Here is a 6,723-nt window from a genome sequence, read left to right as displayed (position 1 = left end):
TGGGTGCTTTCTGCTCTCAGCGGGACTTGTCGGGCAGCGAGCTTTCACTGAGAAGCACGATCCATTTGCAGAGGTAAAGTAAAGCCTACTGGAGCAGCAGCAGGACCCCCAGGGACAGGCAGATTGAAGGACCAAGGAGAAGTGGGAGCGAAACTCAGAGAGACGCTGTCGTGTTGCGAGTCGAACAGAATAAAACTGAGAGCCTGTCAAAAATTCATGAGTGTGTTTGTGCGCCCGGTCGGGAGTAATTAAATTTAGTGAGACTCGACAGGTCCCGGCGACTGCTTTGTAGAAGCATGACACTTCCCCAGCCAAAAACCAACGGCTACAAATATCCCACGTCATCGCTTTGGGCAGCGAGGCTGAGAGCTGGGCAACGGAGCCGGCTCCTCTCTCTCAGCACTGCCGGTCGCCAGGGGAGAGTCGTGCTGTGCGCTGGTAGATGGGGCGAGCCAGGGGCCTCGGGCACGGAGTTTGGGGCCGTTGCAACGGTGCGCAAGTCAGTGGTTATGGCAGGGTGGGGTGCTGGGAGCACGGCGGGACTGGGTTGCAGCCAAGCTTCGGAGCAGCAGAGAGGACAGTGTTTTGGGGGCATTAGTATTACGAGACCCTCCCTCCATGCTTCTGGGCCACCAAGCCCCAGAGGACGTAGGTGATTATTTGCCGTCTCCTGCCCCCAGCACACGGCGGCTGCAGTGGGCAGCTCCGGTAGCCTTATGGTGTGGCTGTACTAGCCTTGCTTGGACTTGCTGCAAAAAGACTGCGCGTGCCCTCTTTGGGAAACGGCTCTAGGAAAAGAGCCCTGGGGAGAACCCAGGTGAATAGTTTCCCAGGCAGAGCACACAAGCGAGTCCTTTTGCTTTGGCATTGTGCAGGGGGGTGCTTCTCCTGCCTCCCGGGGGCAATGTACTCTTGCGTGATCTCCTCTTCTGTCTGCGTCTGAGCCGCGGAGGCCCAGCGCCGCGTCAGCACGCGCAGAACCTCCTCCTGCTCCTCTCTCACGCGCCGGGCCCATCCCTGGCTCAGAGAGCCTTTTTTTAGACGAGCGCAGGATGAGCTGTCTCCACGTGCACCGCCTGCCAGCTGGAAGCTGCTCCGCGGTTGGCAAAAGCGCCTGTTTTGTTCTGTTTTCTTTCTTGCCTGGGAGCTTGCCAGCAGCCGCCTCCTCTGTCTGATCAAGGGCAGCTTGCTCTCAGCCACCGGCCCTGGGTGTCTGGCCCTCTCTCATGGACCTCGTCCCGCCAGGGCGCCGGGGTTTCTCTGCAGGCCTTGGGGCTGGCTTGCACCGCTTGGAGCAACACAGCGGGCACGCTTGGGGCCACGTGCTGAGGGAGGGCACGGCACTCGCATGCCTGCGGCTGTCCGGTGAGTGCCGTGAGCCCTGCAGCTCCTTGCTCCCTGGAGAGGGCCCAAGCTGTACCAGTGCCCAGGGACCCGCCGTGGGGTGCCCACAAAGTGGCAAAGCGCAGACACATGGGAGGCGCTGAAGTGAGGAGAGCAGCCCCCGTTACCTTGCAGTCCGCCTCTGAAACGTCACGGTGCCCGGCCTCTCGGGTTGCACTCTGCTGGCTGGCTGCATGCCTTGGTGCCGGGCAGTTGCAAAAGGTCAGCGGTGCCTGATGGGTTAGCTCTTGCCCCAGTATCAAAGGAGATGCCTTATGAAATGTCTGCTGAGACCTGGCTCTGCTCCAAAGAGCCCCTAGCAAGGGCATCCTTGGTTTTGCTACGGCAGACCTCACCGGAGTCCAGGGTCTTTCCCCGGTCCGGTGCAGGCGTGTTTCCAAAGAGCTGTGGCTGTGGGAAGCTTGTTCTCGTTTTGTTTTCCAGGCTCCGGTGGAAGACCGCAGGTTGGGAACTGATAGGGCACTGAAACGTCACGTTAGTGATAAACGAGCATCCTGGGGTTTAAATGCCAGCTCGCTGCAGATGCTGCTGCCTGGCATTAGCTGTACTCACTGAGGATTTTTCAGTACTCTTTTTTTGTGCATACAGTAGATGCTGCTGGCAGTTATGGACCGAGGCAGTCGTCGATGTACCGGACCGAGCCAAGTTTCCTTCGCTCCCGGTGAAACTCCAGCTGGCAGCTGGGTAATCGCCTCTACCTGGAGACCAGGAAGCATTGGAAGCGAGCGTGGGAGGGAAACACACTAACGAGGCCTGGCCGTAAAGTTGCCGGGACGAGTCTTTAAGGACATCAGGTGCGGTTGCGAGCGCGCTGATTTTTTTTTTTTTTGCCCGCAAGAAGGAAGTTAATTGAGCATTGCTGGTCTCAGCTGTCCTTGGGATGAACCGCGTCCCGGGAACAGCGGACGAGGGCTTTAAACGGTGCCACTCAGGTGCTGAGCTGACCCTTTCCAGTGAAAGCGATAGCTAGTGCTGAAAGGGAAGACAGCTCTCTCTCATTTTCCCTGCCCTTTCTTAGGCTCTCTAGCGGGACCAAGTTGGGGCGTAGGAATAATGCCTCTCCCCGTATGTTAAGACCTTGTGAAATGAAACCCCTTCCCCGAGTGGGGAATATATTTTTAAGGGAATGTTTCCCATGTCAGTGCTTGTGGCAAGGATCCCGTTTGCCCAGCCAGCTCCCAGGCTAGTCCATGGGAAGTCCTCCAGGACGTGCTGCCATCCAGAGGACAGGCCTGCGCCGTGGTGTCCACTAGTCTTCCTGAAATGGCTGTTGCGTGACTGTAGGACTTTGGCCCGGTCACTTGATCTCTCTGGGCCTCGGTTTCCCCATCTCTAATGGTGGGGCATGTTGCTGACCCACTCTTTAAGCCTCAGTGGATAAAGCCTGGCTCTTCATTAAGACCGATCACGTTGAAAATCTTCAGGGCAGGATTTCTTTAGGCGGACTCGCTGTAAAAGATCAAGAGGGAACAGAGATCCCGGGCTGCCTTTGCACGTACAAAGCTCACCGTCTGCCTGAGGGGAACACCTGCGTCTGAAGGATGTCGGGGACGGCTGGGCATGCACGGCGCGTGCATCTAAAGGGCAGTTGTGCAGCTAGGGCGTGCGGAGATAGCCGAGGGTGGGGCGGGAGCCACGGAGCCACTCGTGTGGGTGAACATCTCCGCCTCTGTGTTTTCCAGTCCCCTGACCTGTTTAATGCAGCCCTCGTCCTCTCCAGGTTTTCTTGGCATATCAAGCAGGTGCTGCCTAATGGCTCATCGTCGTCTGCCAGGTTTTAATGTAGACAAAAACAAAAGCTGGGGGAAACATCATGGACTTGTAGGCCACGGACTCAAAGGCGGAAGAACTATGAGATGTGACATCCCTTCACATTAAAACAAGTGCCTTGTCAAATAAAATAACCCGCATGGATGAGCTGGAAGAGCAGCAGCAGAAGCATGGATCTCGTGGCTGTTTCGCTGCCTCGGAGACTGGCAATCAAGCGTGAGTTTCCAGGGTGCAACCCTAAGTAAAAGCAGTTCAGGCCCACTGAGGGCCGAGGAAGTTTTTCCTGAGTTGACCTTGAGGGCCTGGCTGTCCTGCGGCAATCCTCTGCCTCCTGACTGCTGGCATCTGAACATCCCCTCTGGCCGTGGCGCCGGGCGGTCCCTGCTGCGGGTAAGCCTCGGCCAGGCTTTCCTGGATTCTGCGCTTGTCTGTCTCTCTGCCTCGAGACGGTGGACCTGCCGGCTTTGCTGACCCAGGGGCCGTCTCGGAGTTGCCTCGCGCAGCCGGAAAGGCTCTTTCCGAGCAGCACTCGAACAAAAAGCAAAGCGATGCTTAGAGCTTGCAGAGCCCAGCTCGGGCCTGCCATGCGCTCGGCGTGCAAAGGAGACGCCCGGACTCCCGCTGGGCTGGATCGGTCTTTCCCGTTCAAGCAAGCAGAGGCATCCGCAGACAGTCTGAGGCGGCGGCTTGAGCACGGAAATAATTGTATTTGATTATTGTAATTGAATTACAATGTCGCCCTCGTGTACTCCATATGCTGGCTCCTGTCTTGTGTGACCGCTAGAGCTGTGGACAGGAAGCACGTCCCCGATCGAGTTTGCTAGTTGAGGCGGCTCAAGCCGGGCTTGTAGTTGGCATCGTTTTTTCCTGCGTCAGGGGCCCTGTATACCATGACAGTGCCCGCCGGGCCCTATGCTGGCCCCACCGTAGGGGCTGCCTGCCCCACTCGGGCTTCAGGTGCTTTGGGCCAGCCTCTGAAAGCAGGGAGCTGTCTGGCAAGTGCAGTCTTGTCCCCGGTCCCTCTGCACATGCGTTGCATTTGTGCTGTTATGCGGTCTGGGCTAGGGTGCATACTAGCAGTGCCTCTTTTTTACCCCTTGTTGTTGCAAACAGTCCATTCCCCCACGGGCAGGCGATGCTGGGGCAGCTATCGGGACAACCACTCCGCATGCTTCTTGCGCCATCTTGTCCGGGGCGGGCATGTCTGCAGAGAGATTTTCTATGTTGTCTCTCAGGAAATCCTGCTCCACTGTGCAGCAGAATTGGCAGCGCTGGGTAAAGCAGAGAGAGCAAGGGAGGTGCAGAGGCTATTGATATATGATAGAGAGCACGGTTTCTCATTTGCAGCCTGCCTTACCCTTTTCTCTGCATAATTGAATTTTAAACTTAGTCATGACAGTTGTTGAGTATCATTGTAAATTTAATTTATCCCTCTGCGAAGTTAAAATAAATATGGCTGAAAGCAAAATACATACTGTGCTTGATGGAAGACTAATGGCATGTCCTCTGATTATCTTGGGTAGCAATATAGCAATCGTCAAATTTACAGAGACATTCTGCTGCTCTGCGCCGCTGACAAGGATGCAACGAATTGAAATGGATGCCTGCCCTTTATATTAATTTGAAGGCATTCATTTGGCACTGGCAGCGGATGTTCTTATCAAGCTGCGAGGGAGATTTGTTAGCACAAGAGAAGAAGTGTTGCACGTTGTCAGAGTCCCAGGCTGCCCTGCCCTTGGACAAAGACTAAGAAAGCCAGCGTCTGTGCCTCCGCCACGTGTCCTCTTCACCTTGATGCCGGTGACGGTGCACTTCTACAAGGAGAGAGAGAACAGTGAGTTCTGCGCGACTTCCCTGCATTTCCATCCCCTCGCTGCTCTGTTGTCCTCAACAGAGAGAGGGCTCCTGAGAGATGTACATCTCATATTCAGAGTGAACAATAAAACCAACAATTTGAATAAAATTTACAACTGCGGGATTAGGTGAATAATTCCAGCTCGCCGGGCGGTCCCACTTGCATCAAATGACGTCAATCATGACGTTCACCCGCCGATGACCCTTTAAAACGGTTTCCCCCCAACCCTGTGTAACCCAGGTTGATTTCCCCCTGCTCTCAATCCCCAGAACGAGAAATGGCAGCACGGCTTTAACTATGAGACTGTGAGACGGCTTTAACTAAAAAACTAGGCGACTGTGGCGTCGACACCTACACGGTCAGATGGATCACCAATTGGCTGGAGGGCCGCACCCAGAGAGCGGTGGTGAACGGGTCGTTTCTGACCTGGAGGGACGTGGGCAGTGGGGTCCCCTGGGGCTCGGTCCTCGGGCCCTCGCTGTTCAACATCTTCATCAGCGACTTGGACAGAGTATAAAAAGCACCCTGTTCAAAATCACAGATGACACTAAGATTTGGGGGGGTGTGGGCACGCTAGAAGGGAGGAATAGGCTGCAATCAGACCCAGACAGGTTACAGGGGTGGGTGGATGGGAACAGGATGGGTTTCAACACTGACAAGCGCAAGGTGCTGCACCTGGGGAGGAAGAACCAGCAGCAGACCTACAGGCTGGGGAACGCCCTTGTCATCAGCGCAGAGGCAGAAAAGGATCTGAGTCATTATTGAGGCCAAAATGAACATGGGCCGACAGTGTGGGGATGCGGTCAGGAAGGCCAACCATACCTTTCATCACGAGCAGGGCCAAGGAGGTGATCCTCCCCCTCTATGAGGCACTGGTCAGGCCGCAGCTGGAGTACTGTGCCCAGGTCTGGGCGCCGCACTTCAGGAGGGATGTGATCAACTTGGAGCGGGTCCAGAGGAGGGCCACTCGCATGGTCGGGACAGCAGGGCAGGCCCTATGAGGAGGGGCTATGGGGCCTGAACCTGTTCAGCCTCCACAAGAGAAGGCTGAGGGGGGATCTGGTGGCGGTTTATAAACTAGTCAGAGGGGACCAGCAGGCATTGGGGGAGTCCCTGTTCCCCCGAGCACTCCCAGGAGTGACAAGAAATAATGGTCACAGGCTGGCAGAGGGTAGATTCAGGCTAGATGTCAGGAGGCGCTACTTCACAGTCAGGGCAGCTAGGATCTGGAACCAACTTCCAAGGGAAGTACTCTTTCCTGCCAGGGCAGGGGGTGGGACTTGATGATCTGCTCAGGTCCCTTCCGACCCGACCAACTAGGAAACTATGACGCACCACTAGGTGGCGGAGGCGAGGCTTCTGCTGCTCTGGTCTGTCTTGGTAACTCAGCAAAGAACAAGTCTCCAGTCAGCCACGGCAGGTAATAGGCTTCTTTTTCTTTGGTCTCCTTCGGAAAAATACACCTCCTGCAAACACCAGGGGTTAGGTGTCCCCTCACGCAGCCATGCAGGGTTTGGGATTCTCACACCCCACTCCCTCTTGGGACTGTCTCTCTGCCCAGCACCTCCACATGCGGACGGGGGGATTCCCTCTGGAGGTTTCGGTTCCTGCAGTACCAGCTTTTCCAGCCCAGGCAGAGGACGTCCCTCCGCAGGTCTCACCAGGCAGCTTCTCCCAGCTCCCAGTCAGCTTAC

General features: G+C 56.1%; 1 long non-coding RNA gene across 1 annotated transcript; it reads left to right on the top strand.

Moving 5' to 3' along the window:
- Positions 1-1,225: 1,225 nt before the first annotated feature.
- On the top strand, positions 1,226-5,118 carry LOC112550208. The gene is made up of 3 exons (XR_003093910.1): positions 1,226-1,365; positions 1,993-2,198; positions 4,698-5,118. It is a non-coding gene; the product is annotated as an uncharacterized LOC112550208 (long non-coding RNA).
- Positions 5,119-6,723: the final 1,605 nt, after the last annotated feature.

The sequence above is a fragment of the Alligator sinensis genome, unplaced genomic scaffold (genome assembly GCF_000455745.1).
Source record: "Alligator sinensis unplaced genomic scaffold, ASM45574v1 scaffold98_1, whole genome shotgun sequence".
In the NCBI taxonomy this organism is placed as follows: domain Eukaryota; kingdom Metazoa; phylum Chordata; order Crocodylia; family Alligatoridae; genus Alligator; species Alligator sinensis.
Note: the sequence above shows the minus strand (reverse complement) of the source record. Positions and strands in the feature narration are given on the sequence as shown.